Below are 15,519 nucleotides of genomic sequence, written 5' to 3' on the forward strand. Positions count from 1 at the left end.
TTCCTTAATGGCTTTTTGTTTGTCCATTGCTTTGTTACCTAATTCCACTCTGTTGTCATAATTTCGCTGGCAGATGCTGTACTTTCACCTGCTTTCAGACTTAGTCAATTTTTCTAAAAGCTTACAAAATGGCATTCAATAGGCCTTCTTTTCACTGGGCTAAAGCCAGTGTAAGGCATCTGACTTAACTGCCAGCTTAGTGCCCTGTAAAGCAGCTGAATCTAATTCTATATTCACACTTAGGATTTACACCATCTCTCTATAAGTGACGTCAAATTGCCACAGTGCAAGTGTTTATTTCTATATGTTAGTACAATGGGGCATATGATCATTTTTTAAAAAATATAAAGCGTGAAATAAGTAAAGGACATTTTGGATCATCAAGCCTGCCCATACCCTTATGATGTAAAATTTACCCTCTCATATCTCATGTATTTAATCTCCTGAAAGTTCTACAAAAATTGACTCCAATAGGCTGCCCAACAAAACATGGTTGGGCCGAGGACACTACCCTGAGGAACCCCTGCAGTGATGTGCTGGACTGAGATGACTGACCTCCAACAACCATCTTCCTTTGTGCTAGGTATGACTCCAACCAGCGGAGAGATTTCCCCCTGATTCCCATTGACTCCAGTTTTTCTAGGGCTCCTTGATGCCACACTCGGTCAAATGCTGCCTTGATGTCAAGGGCAGTCGCTCTCACCTCAGCTCAGGAGTTCAGCTCTTTGTCCATGTTTGGACCAAGGCTGTAATGAGGTCAGGAGCTGAGTGGCCCTGGCAGAACCCAAATTGAGCATCAGTGAGCAGGTTATTGCCATTCAAGTGCTGCTTGATAGCACTGTTGATGATCCCTTCTATTACTTTACTGATGGTGGAGTGCAGACTGATGGGCCTGTAATTGTCCGGGTTGGATTTTTCTGGCTTTTTGTGTGCAGGACACACCTGGGTAATTTTCCACGTAGCTGGTTAGATGCCAGTGTTGTTGCTGTACTGGAACAGCTTGGTTAGGGGCACGGCAAGTGGAGCACAAATCTTCAGTGCTATTGCCAGAATGTTGTCAGGGCCCATGGCCTTTACAGTATCCAGTGCCTTCAGCCGTTTCTTGATATCATGTGGAGTGAATCAAATTGGCTGGAGACTGGCATCTGTGATGCTGGGGACCTCTGGAGGAGGCCAAGATGGCATCCACACGGCACTTCTGGCTGAAGATTGTAACAAATGCTTCAGCCTTATCTTTTGCACTGATGTGCTGGGCTCCCGTATCATTGAGGATGGGGATATTTGTGGAGCCTCCTCCTCCTGCTAGTTCATTAATTGTTCACCACCATTCACAACTGGATGTGGCAGGACTGCAGAGCTTAGATCTGATCGGTTGGTTGTGGGATCGATTAGCTCTATCATTTGCTGCTTATGCTGTTTGGCACGCATCCTGTGTTATAGCTTCCCCAGGTTGACACCTCATTTTTAGATATGCCTGGTGCTGCTCCTGGCATGCCCTCCTGCACTCTTCATTGAACCAGTGTTGATCCCCTGGCTTGGTGGTAATGGCAGAGTGGGGGATATGCCGGGCCATGGGGTTACAGATTGTGTTCAAGTAAAAATCTGCTGCTGCTGGTGGCCCACAGTGCCTCATGGCTGCCCAGTCTCGAGTTGCTAGATCTGTTCGAAATCTATCCCATTTAGCACGGTGGTAGTGACACACAACACAATGGAACGTATCCTCAATGTGAAGGCGGGACTTCATCTCCACAATGACTGTGCAGTGGTCACTCCTACTGATACTGTCATGGACAGATGCATCTGCGGCAGGCAGGTTGGTGAGGATGAGGTCAAGTATGTTTCTCCCTCTCGTTGGCTCCCTCACCACCTGCCGCAGACCCAGTCTAGTAGTTATGTCATTAGGACTTGGCCAGCTCGGTCTGTAGTGGTGCTACTGAGCCACTCTTGGTCATTGGACATTGACGTTCCCCACCCAGAGTCCATCTTGTGCCCTTACCACCCTCAGTGCTTCCTCCAAGTGGTGTTCAACGTGGAGGAGCACTGATTCATCAGCTGAGGGGGGGACGGTACGTGGTAATCAGCAGGAGGTTTCCTTGCCCATGTTCGGCCTGATGCCATGAGATTTCATGGGGTCACGGGGTCTGGAGTTGATGTTGAGGACCCCCCTCCCGACTGCATACCACTGTCCCACCACCTCTGCTGGGTCTGTTCTGCCAGTGGGACAGGACATTACCCTGGGTCTCTGGATTACTAGCCCAGTGACAATTCCACTACGCCACCGTGTCCCCCAGCAAACCACAGCAGGATGGTCTATTGCCATCTGCAGTTCACCGGGATAATGGAGATGAAGTTTGAGGTCCAATTTGGAGTGAACATCAGGCCTTTAGTTTTGGACATGAATTTTCAATGCATCCTTGTTTTTGTACTGGTTCTTTGGGATAACTCAATTATTTTCCTCAATGAATTAGAACGCTGTCTGGTCCAGCATTAAGCAATGAGGAATCAAAAATCTATTTCCCAGTCTGTGCTGAGTTGTTACTTTCAATTTGCTATTCTATCAAATGAGTACAGCTTTGGAACTGGGTGCTTACTTGGGAGTTTGGTAAGTGGGGGAGTTTAAAGTGTTAATCCTGTTCATCTAAATCTAGTCTAGTCTGGAATTAGCAGTAACTAGAAAGTACTGTGTAAGCAGGCTAAAGGTGGAATCATCCCAGATTTCCACAAAGTGCAGTAGTGGGCGGGAGAAAAATCTTTCTACCCGCCGGCCACAATGAATTTTCCCGCCATATTGTCCCATTCCCAGCGTGTCCCTCCCCATTAATAATGCATTCACAGAAAGCACGCCAGGCCACTGGCAGGGTGGCTTCTGATTTGCCCACCCCACTGTCACCTCAGGCCTTCAATAATCCAGGCACCATACTTAAAGGTGCACAGAGTTAGCACTCTCTTGGGGGTCGGAAGCTGCTAGAAAGTCATGGCTGCCAATGGGACGAAACATGTTGCCCACAAATTTAGCAACACCTCCCTTGGGCACTGTGAAGTCCTCTACCCCCACTCTGGGCAAGCACCAGCTAGCAAGGTCACCAATCCAGCATAGGAGGTGGTGACAGCGGTGGTCAGCACCAACGCCCTTCGGAAGAGGACGGTCACCCGGTGCCAAAAAAGGATGAATGATCTCCTCCGTTCCACCACAGTAAGTCACCCTTCTCATCACTCTCAACTCACACACTCACAAATCCATCACACATTCACAGGGATCTCACTCACTGCCAGTTCAAGGGACATCACTATTCACTCGCTCACACACACCTTCATCTGCCCTGCAGATCGTACCCTCATCCCATCCATGGCACCACTTACCACCTACACATGCCGGGCATCTGTCTCATCTGGCCTGGCAGGCGTCCTGCTTACACTCTCTCCATCTCTATTCATGCAGGACAAGCTGGCACACAGCAAGAGGGAGAAGTCACAGACTGGTGGAGGAATGCCTGAAAATAATAAAAGGACAAAACTAAAAGCTCTGTATCTGAATGCACTTGTTCATCTGTTTTGTTTCCACTTTGGTAAAAACAGGAAGGCAGATTATTATCTGAATGGCTATAAATTGAGAGAGGGGAATGTGCAACGAGACCTGGGTGTCCTTGTACACCAGTCGCTGAAGATAAGCATGCAGGTGTAGCAGGCGGTAAAGAAGGCAAATGATATGTTGGCCTTCTTAGCCAGAGGATTCGAGTACAGGAGCAGGGATGTCTTCCTGCAACAGGGCCTTGGTGAGACCACACCTGGAATATTGTGTGCAGTTTTGCTCTCCTTATCTGAGGAAGGATGTTCTTGCTATAGAGGGAGTGCAGTGAAGGCTTACCAGACTGATTCCTGGGATGGCGGGACTGAAATATGAGGAGAGGTTGAGTCAGTTAGGATTATATTCACTGGAGTTCAGAAGAAACAGGGGGATCTCATAGAAATCTATAAAATTCTAACAGGACTAGACAGGGTAGATGCAGGAAGGATGTTCCCGATGGTGGGGGAGTCCAGAACCAGGGGTCACAGACTGAGGATAAGGGGTAGATCATTTAGGACTGAGATGAGGAGAAATTTCTTCACCCAGAGAGTGGTGAGCCTGTGGAATTCGTTACCACAGAAAGTAGTTGAGGCCAAAACATTGTATGTTTTCAAGAAGGAATTAGATATAGCTCTTGGGGCGAAAGGGATCAAAGGATATGGGGAGAAAGCGGGAGCAGGCTATTGAGTTGGATGATCAGCCATGATCATAATGAATGGCAGAGCAGGCTCGAGGGGCCGAATGGCCTCCTATTTTCTATGTTTCTATGTTTCAAAAATGCTGAGAGTGTAAATGGAAATAAATAAGTATGATCTGATAGCCATTACAGAGACATGGCTACAGGATGACATAGATTGGGACCTGAATATTGAAGGGTACGTGATATTTAGGAAGGACAGGAGGCTAAGAAAAGGTGGAGCAGTGGCTCTGTTAATTAATAATGGTAGTAGCAGATTAGAGAGGGATGACCTAAGTTCAGGAAACCAGGACGTAGGAACAGTTTGGATAGAGATAAGAAATGATAAAGGCAAGGAGTGGTGTACAGGCCCCCTAACAGCTGTCATATGGTAGGACAGGGTATAAAGGAAGAAATAATGGGAGCTTGTCAGAAAGGTACGGCCATAATCATGGGGAATTTTTAATCTGCATATAGACTGGGAAAATCAAATGGGTAAACAAAGCCTAGATGAGGAATTCATAGGATGTTTTCAGGATAGTTTCTTAGAACAGTAACATTCTGGCACCAACCAGAGAGCAGGCTATACTAGACCTGGTATTGTGCAACATGATAAGATTAATTAACGACCTCTCAATGAAGGTGCCCCTGGATAGCAGTGATCATAAAATGATTGAATTTTACATTCAGTTTGAGGGAAAAAAGAGTGGGTCCGAGATTAATATTTTAAACTTAAATAAGGGCAATTATGAGGGCATGAAAGCACAGATAGCTGAAGTGAACTGGCAAATCAGGTTAATGGATAGGTCAATAGAGATGCAGTGGCAGACATTTAAGGGGATATTTCAGAATACACAGAATAGATACATTCCAAAGAGAGAAAAATTTCAACCATCACTCATGGTTAACTAAAAAAGTTAAAGACAGTATCAAACTTAAATAAAAAGCATATAATTGTGCAAAGACAGGTGACAGGTCAGAAGAGTGGACAGAGTATTAAAAAACAGCAAAGAATGACCAAAAGATTGATCAGGAGGGAAAAATTAGAATGCAATAGAAAGCTAGCTAGAAATATAAAGACAGATCACAAGAGTTTCCATTGATATTTTAAAAAGAAAAGAGTTAACAAAGTCAATGTTGGTCCTATAGAAAGTGAGTTTGGGAAATTAACGATGGAAAGTAAAGAGATGTCAGATGAATTGAACAGGCATTTTGCATTGGTTTTCACTATATAGGATACAAGTAATATCCCAGAAACAGCTGTAGATCAGGAAATGGAAGGGAGGGAGGAACTCAGGAAAGTTACAATCGCCAGTGAAGTGGTACTGAGTAAATTGTTGGAGCTGCGGGTTGACAAGTGCTCGGGTCCTGATCGACTTCATCCCATGGTCTTAAAGGAAGTGTCTGGTGAGATAGTTGATGTGCTGGTTTTAATTTTCTAAAATTCCCTAGGTTCGGGGAATGTTCTATTTGGAAAATAGCAAATATAACTCCTTTATTCAAAAAGGGAGGGAGACAGAAAGCAAGAAACTACAGGCCAGTTATCTTAACATCTGTCACATGAGAAATGTTAGAAGCTATTATTAAAGACTTTATAGTAGGGAACTTGGAAAAATTCAGGGTAATCAGGCAGAGTCAACATGGCTTTGTGAAAGGGAAATCATGTTTGACCATTTTATTGGAGTTCTTTGAAGGAGTCACATGTGCTATTTTTAAAGGGGAACTGGTGGATGTACTGTACTTAGATTTCTAGAAGGCATTTGATAAAGTGCCACATCAAAGGTTATTGCAGAAAATGAAAGCTCATGTGTAGGGGATAACATATTGGCATGGATAGAAGATTGGCTAGCTAACAGAAGACAGACAGTGGGCATAAATAGGTCTTTTTCTGGTTGGCAAGATGTAACGTGTGATGTGTCATAAAGGTTATCGGGGGTAGACGGGAATGTGAAGTTGAGGTTACAATCAGATCAGCCATGATCTTATTGAATGGTGGAGCAGGCTCAAAGGACTAAGTGGCCTACTCCTGCTCCTAATTTATATATTGGTATGTTCACATGTTTGGCCATTTTCCCTTCCTTTTCAGAAATTATTGGCTTTCATGGTTCAATGGTGTGAGTCTCAAGATTATTCTTCATTTGTGAAGCATTGGAACACTGTACAACAGTGGAGGAATGTGGACTAGAACGTGGAGAGAACACTTTGCCTTTCTTTGAATAGAGCAATGGAATGTTTTCCATCCATTTGAGCTTTAGATCAACAACGCATCAGAGCAACAGCAACTCCAACAACACTGTGCTCCTGCAGTACACAATAAAGTGTCAGAATATACTATGTGCTCGAAAGCACAACCAGCACAGTGATACCAACTAAAGCTGATTGTCACATCTCTATAGGTCAAAATCAGCTACCTCAGCATAAACTGGGAACAAAATCTGTGGCATGTAGGGCTGTATATCTCAATGGTACCTTCATTCAACCTGGATAGCTGCTTTTTTTCAATGATCCGCTCATAATTGTGATGGAACACAGGCAACTCTTCAGAGGGAGACAAGTGGTTATATCTTGAGGGGCATCACTCTGCATCAAGAATGGCTGACCAGGAATATCTCCTGCTCTTACAGCCTGCTACGGGCACATTGGAAGGACTTGCAGTTTGGTTGCCAGCCTGTTTGACCACATCATGAACGTTCCTTCCATAGCCAACAAGTCCTGAAGTGGGACTTGAACCCAAAATTCCTGAATTAGAAGCAGGGGAATTACCCACTGAACCACAAGACTTCCTGCTTAGGAGAGCTGTTAAGTGAACTAACCATTTGATAGTTCCAGTCAACTCTAGATTCTCAGAATAGAATTCGCTCCTCCAAATTTGAAGTAATTTAATGTTTGTCAGAAAACTGAACTATCCAATAATTTGAGTTGTGTAAATAACATGACAAGGTGAGTGTTTAGTGCTAAAATCATCTTAATTATCAGAAAATTGGAACTAAACAGGTATAAATTAAGAGAATTGTAAAATGTAATTGTAAAATGTTCACACTTCCACAATTCATGCTTCAACTTATTTCGTTTGGCTATAAAATGAGAAATATAGGCCTAAATTTTCTGATTGTTATTTTAACATGTAGCATAATTAATTTAAATTGGCACCTATGTTAATATAATGTTGATTGCAGAAACTAGATTATATATTCAAGATCCAAAATTCTAAGTGGTGCACGTGAACAATTTCTTGTTATCAATATTTTAAAAGTTGTTTGTTCAGTCACAAAAACAGCAGCGTTCCTTACAGAGCAAGGAACAAAAATACATTTCCCACAGGGGACGTTCCTACTTACAGATGCAAACTAAGTTCATCTCACATTTTGGAGGCGTAGAATGCCTCTGTCAATGTTGTGAATTCCATAGCTTCAGGAGCCCCAGCACGCTACAGAATTTCCACTTAAATATAATCATAATGCATATTATTATCTGAACATTCTCTGGTTTATTTAAACCCATCTGAGATATGTGATTTCTCTCTTCACCACAAAATATTTGGCCAATGTGCATTTTGCTGATACTCAATGCACTTCAAAGGTAGGGTTCAGTTCATACTGAAGGTGCAGCCTCCAGTGCCTCTCGCCTACACTGATTCCTATTGCAGAACCAAAGGCCTGACCGTTTTGGGGAACGAAATTAGACTTTAACCAAATACAACTTTTGCAACTCATAGAATTAAGTTGTTGAGTTAAATGCAAAGAAGCAATGTTCAGCCCTTAATTGTTTCTTTTTGATGTACATCTGCTGTTGCATGCTTATAGTTCGAACCAATTGAAAAGAAATGAGCGAACGATGTCCCAGAACAGCCGATTAACCATATCTGCTAAGAGTTTGAAGAGCTGCTTTTTAAAGCAAATTTTCAAAAGATGCTCAGTATTAATCCTGAATGGTATACAAAACCTAATTACAGTTATAGCGCAGAGAGGAAGTGACCCTTATTTAAAAAAGCTGCTTTAGTAAACAATAAAAAGCAGTGGAAGGAATATTTCAGGAAATTAAAGGGAATCTCAAACATGAAATGTTTTGTCATAAGAACACAGGAGGTAATGGTACAACTGAACAGTCAGTGTGCCACCTGTTCTAAAAAACATGTCCAAAGACAAAGGTTCAGTAAACTAACTGAGTAAATGGATCCAACAGGGGTTACTTAACACTGATTAGTTCTACTGGGTATTACACCTGGCCACGAAAGCTTGTAAATCAGGACATGTGTGGCCCAGGAGGTTGTTAGAAATGAAGAATGGAAAACGGTCAGGCCTTTGGTTCTGCAATAGGAATCGGTGTAGGCGAGAGGCACTGGAGGCTGCATCTTCAGTATGAACTGAACCCTACCTTTGAAGTGCATTGAGCATCAGCAAAATGCATATTAGACAAATATTTTGTGGCAAAGAGAGAAATCACATTTCTCAGATAGGTTTAAACAAATCAGAGTGTTCAGATAATATTATGCATTGTGATTATATTTAAGTGGAAATTCTGTAGAGTGCTGGGGCTCCCAAAGCTAGGAGGCAGGAATTTTTCCTCGTCGGGCGAGCATGGCAGGCGGGCGCAGGAGCGGTTGCAAAACTGAGCGCTGCCCGCAGTCAGCCAGTTAACAGGCAGCCAGCGTGAAACGCGCGCTGTAACACTGAGCGCTGCCCGCAGTCAGCCAGTTAACGGGCAGCCAGCGTGAAACGCGCGCTGTAACAATGAGCGCTGCCCGCAGTCAGCCAGTTAACAGGCAGCCAGCGTGAAACGCGCACTGTAACAATGAGCGCTGCCCGCAGTCAGCCAGTTAACGGGCAGCCAGCGTGAAACGCGCACTGTAACAATGAGCGCTGCCCGCAGTCAGCCAGTTAACGGGCAGCCAGCGTGAAACGCGTGCTGCAAAACTGAGCGCTGCCCGCAGTCAGCCAGTTAACGGGCAGCCAGCGTGAAACGCGTGCTGCAACACTGAGCGCTGCCCGCAGTCAGCCAGTTAACGGGCAGCCAGCGTGAAACGCGTGCTGCAACACTGAGTGCTGCCCGCAGTCAGCCAGTTAACGGGCAGGATGGGAGTGGGAGGAGGCCAAACATGGAAGTTCTCACATCTGCGCGGGTGTGCAAGCTAAAAGCTCCCTGAAATCACAGAGTTGTCTCAGGGAGTTGAAGAATTTTAAAAACATAAATAAAGAATTTAAAAATGTTAAAACATGTCCCCTCATGTGACTCTGACATGTTACAAATGAGATTTAAACATTTTTGTTTTATCTTTAATTCCTGTTGGAAACCTCAACCCAGCCATGGATGAGGCTTCATAAAAATCCAAAGGCCGTCTTGGCAGTGAAAAATTGTATTTAATTATTACTTTAATGGCCTTAATAGGCTTGTTAATTGTTGGCAGACGCGCTGCCAACTTCCACGCTCGCCTGCCGACCGAAATATCGCGCAAATATGCAATGATGTCGGGACGCCTGCCCGATGTCAATGCACGTCATTTTACCCTCAAGCGGGTTGGGTGCACACCTGCCCGCTCAGCGAAAAGTTCTGACCATGGAATTAGCAACATTGATGTTTTGGATTAGATTCCTCAGCTCAGGTCACCAACTTTGGTTGGATGCATCCCTAGAAGTTAAATTTCATTGCCTCCTGCTTTGTACTGTCCTGCACACACCTCTGCCAGTGGTTACTCGACATGAAGTGCCTGCTCATTACAGGCCAGAATTGTGTCACCTGCCATATTGGTAAAGGCCAGAATTCAGAGTGCTGTGCCCAGGCCTGAAACAGGCGTCCTTCTTTGGAGGCCTATAATGACGGTTTGATGCATTCCTCTGGCAGCCAGGTTTCCCCTGAGGCAGCCAGCACCTGGTCTGCACGCTTCCCAGCCCCACTTATCTGAGGGCGTTGCTGATGTAGAGTCTTCCTTGCAGTGCTGGTGGGGCATTATTAGACAGTCAGCTCTTGAAAAATGGTGGACAGAACATGTACATGGATAGCAACTGGTGAACGCTGAAGCTAAATGTTAAATTTCCTAACCTCAGCAGGCAAGGTATTGACTTTGCTTACCTGACCAGGTGTTCTGCTTTTAATTGCACACCTGAGCACAGAGTGTTCACATTCTCAAGGGATGGGATGAATTCGAGCTCAGGCCATGGGGATCTAATTCAAATCTTTGTAACTCAAAGGAAAATAAAGGCCAACAAATATGATGCTTATGAGTCTGGATCATTATCGTCCAACAATAAGTAATAACGCCTATAATATGTTTGCTAACAAAGTATTTTTAATACCATAATCATTGGATATACACTACAGCGGGCTGACAATGTATTTTTCACTGTGGAGTTAATAAGCTGGTAGCCAGTTTATTAAACTACATCCCAAATGAAATTTAAACATATAGTTGTATAATGCTGTAATCCTCTGCTTGATAGCTTTTTTGTAGCTTCCAGAGTACACAATATGTGAACTATAATTTTGGTAAAATAATCTGATTAATCCACTTATTCATTAAAATATATAATAGCCATTTATGTAAGGAAATAGCTGAGTAATATTTTGAAAACTCATATATTGCAGAGTAATGATCATTTTTCAGAGAAAATTGTGAACCTAAAGGAGGTAATTGGAGTTATAGAATGATACAGCACAGAAGGAAGCCATTCTGCTCATTGTGCATGTGCTAGCTCTTTTGTAGAGCTATCCAGTGAATCCCAGTCCCTGCTTTCCTTATAGTGCTAAAAATGTTTTCCTTCCAAGTATTTATCTAATTTTTTTTTTAAGCTGCTACTGAAGCTGTTTCTACTGCCCTTTCAGGCAGCGTATTCCAGACCACAGTAATTCAATGTGTAAAAAAAAGGTCCCCTCATATCACCTCCGGCTGTTTAACCAATCACCTTAAATCTGTTTCCTCTGATAACTCACCCTCCTGCCACCATCCATTCAGGGTCTTACTCCGACATTCACATGACCCAAGGAGGTTGTTAAAGAGACCTTGTGGAAAGAAGCCTCAGATGTCACAGCACAGCCAGGGCTTCATGGCTTGTGGCAGTCAAAGTCACAGTGGTACTTAATTTTTGTATTAGTGAAACCTTCCAGGTTGTCACAGGCAATATCAGTCACATCTCATAATCCTCTGTATGCTTCCCCATAACAGAGGTCTCTGTGGCTCTATATACTCTGAGGAATGATTTTAGATCATTTCCCTACTACCAAAGAAGACCGGGGCATATAGGTTAAGAGTTCAACAAGATTATAAGATTCTCCATGGTCCAGGTAGTCATTGCCTGTACACACATGGCCAAGTAAAACCATTGGGTGGAATCATCCCAGATTTGCACTAAGTGCGGTAGCGGGTGGAAAAAAGGGTGTTTTACCCGTCGGCCGCACCTTTTCACACCATATCGTCTCATTCCCGGCACGTTACACTTCATTAATAATGCATTTCCAGGAAAAACGCCGGATAGCTGATGGAGGGCCCTCTGATTCGCCCACCCCACTGCCATGCCAACGCACCGAGGTCAATACTGGTAGAATGGCAGCCACCATGGAGACCTTGGTCCGAGACATCACTCCTGCACTGCTGTGTGGGCTCAGCTCCACCACCAATGCCATTACTGGCCTCCAACAGTGTCAAAGCAACGGGGATGCTGGGCAGCTCCATCTCACTCCAGCTTCTCCTCAAGGAGACAACCAGGGGCCCGCACGCACCCATAGGGAGGAGGATCAGCGGGTGCACACTCCGGCCTATCCACCCAGGTGACTCCAGGAGTATCCGGCCCATCTGAATCTCCTCATCCTGTGACCCCATCAGCACCAGCTACACAGGCCGAGGAAGGTGCCACTGCCACACAGCAGGACACCGAGAGCAGGCCAGGGCCCTCCAGACAACACCCATCAAGATCATCACAGACAGGGCGTCGTAGTCAGCAGGCTGCCTCCACTTCCACTGTGAATGTCGGGGGAGCACAAAGACATAGCAGCAGGCACAGTAAGGTTAAGAAGATGTATTGCACAGCCTGGGGAATGGGTGTTAATCACTTGTACATAACGTTCACTACCATAAATAAACTCCTAAGAATGTCTCCCTGCCTATGGCTCCTTGCTCTGATGAGTGGTGTTTGTGTCACTCAGATGTGAAACCTTGGTTCCTGCACAAGATAAAGGCAGGTGTCCCAGTTCCCTGTGCAGTGTGTACCCTTCAGACCAAATGTCGTGGGCAGGCATCACAGAGTTCCGTCATTCCCTCTGCGTGCTCTCAGAACCTTTAAGGTGGGGCTGGCCCCCATCTCTTCAGCACCTGTGACCAGTGACACTGTGCTCCTGAATGGATCAGGTGCTGAAGGCTGACAAAGGATCAGGTGCATTTAAAGTTTCATAGCTGCGTCCCTATGATATGACCCTGATCACAGAGCAAAAAGCGAGTTGCCCTCAGCCAGACAGGAGTCAGACGTTCACAGTGGCTATGTGAAGATCTATGGAGTGTCCTCACTGCATGTCGTCATCATCCTCCTGGAATCTAGCGACTATTAGGGCCCCCACTGCCTCTCCATGACATGAGCCTGAGCACAGAGGGTATGTGTGTTGCCATCAGCCACACAGGGGTCAAATGTTCACAAGTGCAAGGTGAGTGTGCCAGGACTGTCCTCACTGCATCTCGTCATCATCCTCCACGAATCTTGTGACTATGAGGGCCTCCTGAGCACGCCTGCTTCATCTGGCTAGTGTGATGGCCTCATCACTGGTATCCTTGCCTTCAAGGACCTCATCACTCTCAACCTCTTCGATGTCCTCCTCATCGGAGGATGCATTTAGCTCCTCCATCTCCTCAGCCAGGTCCTCCCCCACATTGCAGTGCCAGGTTGTGCAGCGCGTAGCAAGTGACGATGATGCGTGACACCCTCTGGAGACTGTATTGTAGTGCTCCACCGAACCTGTCGAGGCACTTGAGCCTCATTTTCAAAATGCCTATGGTTTGGTCCACCAAAATATGAGCCTCGCTATACCCTTGCTCTGCTGCAGTCTGAGGCTTCTGCATGGGCGTCATCAGCCACATCCTTGTCCCCGAAGAGCAAACCCTGCAGCCTCTGTGGACCCTGGAAGCTGTCAGGGATGTGAGGACTGTGAAGGATGTAGATGTTGTGGATGCTCCCTGGGAACCATGCGCAGACCTGCAGGATGTGTTTGTGGTGGTCATTCACCAGCTGAACATTCAGTGAGCGGAAGCCCCTGTGATTGACGTAGTTTACTGCTAATTGCTGTTATGATATGGCAGGTGGTATTTGCCAGGCTGACCAAATCCACAAGGGAAACTTGGCCACACTATCACAACGATTTTGCAATTTGTATTTATTATGAGAAGGCTTGTGCACAGAAGTCAGAAGTAATGAGTCCACTACCACTTTAAGAGATTCTAAAGATTAAATTAAAACATTAACAAAAGAAGAAAAAACTTAAACACACGCAAGATTACAGTTACACCATTAGAACTGTTCCCAAAATTTCTACTTAACCAAACTCCGAACTGCACATCGCCTTTAAGGCAACAGTCCAAATAGATTCCAAATTTATAAAGTCATCCAGCAATATTACCACAAGCACCTGCTGGACAATAAACTTCTGTGGGGTGGCTAGAGGCTTTTTCCCCCAACTCTGTTTCACACAGTCACCTTTCAAGACCTCACATGGCCACACCTCACACAGTCTTTCATCCTTCTTTAAATCCAGTTGTTCCAACTTGTCTTTAGAGGTTACTTTTCCCAGAATATAAAAATCTTTCATGGGAAGGATCTTCCGGTCTTCCTTAAGGTTGGCGGGCAGGCTGGGAGCCCTGGTGGTCTTCTGAAAAAACATGAAACCTCATCCACATGCTGGATGAGGTTTCATGAGGCCATTTAGATTTTTATCAAATCTTTCAATAAAAATTATGGACATGTCCCAACTCATGTGACAGTGTCACATGAGGGGACACGTCAGGGAGATTTTTTTATAATTTCAATTAAAAATTTTAATTCCGAGCCGATCTCCCTGAGGTGGCACTTGCGGCTGAGGGAATCCCACCCCGCCCGCACAAGGAGCGTACAGCGCTTCCTGGTGGACGTCATGCTGTGCGGGCCTTAATTGGCTCACCCACGTAAAATGGCAGCACGCCCCCAATTGGGGGTGCCGGTTGGAGGCGTGCCTGCCCGCACCCACTCCTGCATTTCCCCCCCAACGGGGGAAAATTTTTCCCTATGTTCTTGTTATGGCCAGTGCGCTTGTGAAAAATCAACGTAATAACCTTGCCTTATTTATCTTGCCAGTTGTAAACATGTCCCTTTGAAAATCAAAGATTTCCCACTGATCTAAAAATACAAATTTAATTCACACCATCTCTGCTGAGACCTCACCCTAGTTTACTCATCTCCATTTCAAATGCCTGTTTTACACCTAACTCCTTTGATAATTTAAACCTTGCAATCTAATCACCTCTGGCTTAACTAAATTAGCTACACACACTGAAGCGCACACACACACACACACACAAATATAAGCCTGCTTTAAAGTATCCCACAGTAATATTAGGGAAAATATGATAGTTCCTTGACAGTTGCCCCAGAGATCTAAACACCACATGATTGTAGTCAATGGCACCTGCACCTGTGGAAAACCTGAGATCTGTGCAAATCCCAGAATTCTGGCTCCCTGGCATTCTGACCCGGGGCAAAATGCACAAACGTTTGTGCCTTCACAAAGATGGCATCCATGACCTCCTGGATACATTTGTGCATGGAGACTTGTGAAATCATGCACAGGTCACTTATGGAGGCCTGGAAGGAGCCATTGGCATAAAAGTGGATGCCCTCCATGCCCCATGACACTAAATCCTGCAAAAGGTGACATATGTGACCGACCAGCTCCCTAGATAAGTGCAATCTTTGGCAACACTGGTTCTTAGTCATCTGCAGGAATGACAGGCGCTGCCTATAGACCCTGGGTCTAGCGAGGCACCTACGAGCAACGGTTCACTGTGGATCCTCAGACGTGTGCACAGCAGACCCTGCCGCCCCTTCATCTTGACGGAGGTGTCCCTCCCTTTGTCGAGCCAGGCGCCTCTGCTGCTCACTTTGTCTTCTTCTCTGCTGCCTGTAAGCCATGAGGCATACCGCTAAATCATCAGGCTCCATGATCCTGATGTTCTGCTCTTGCAGGATAAAAAAGAGAGACACATGGGTTAGCATATGTGTCCTAATAACCTCTTTTACCAGCAATAATTATATTACTAGCAAGTAATATTAAA

This window comes from Cetorhinus maximus, chromosome 15 (assembly GCF_964194155.1).
Source record: "Cetorhinus maximus chromosome 15, sCetMax3.hap1.1, whole genome shotgun sequence".
NCBI lineage: Eukaryota > Metazoa > Chordata > Chondrichthyes > Lamniformes > Cetorhinidae > Cetorhinus > Cetorhinus maximus.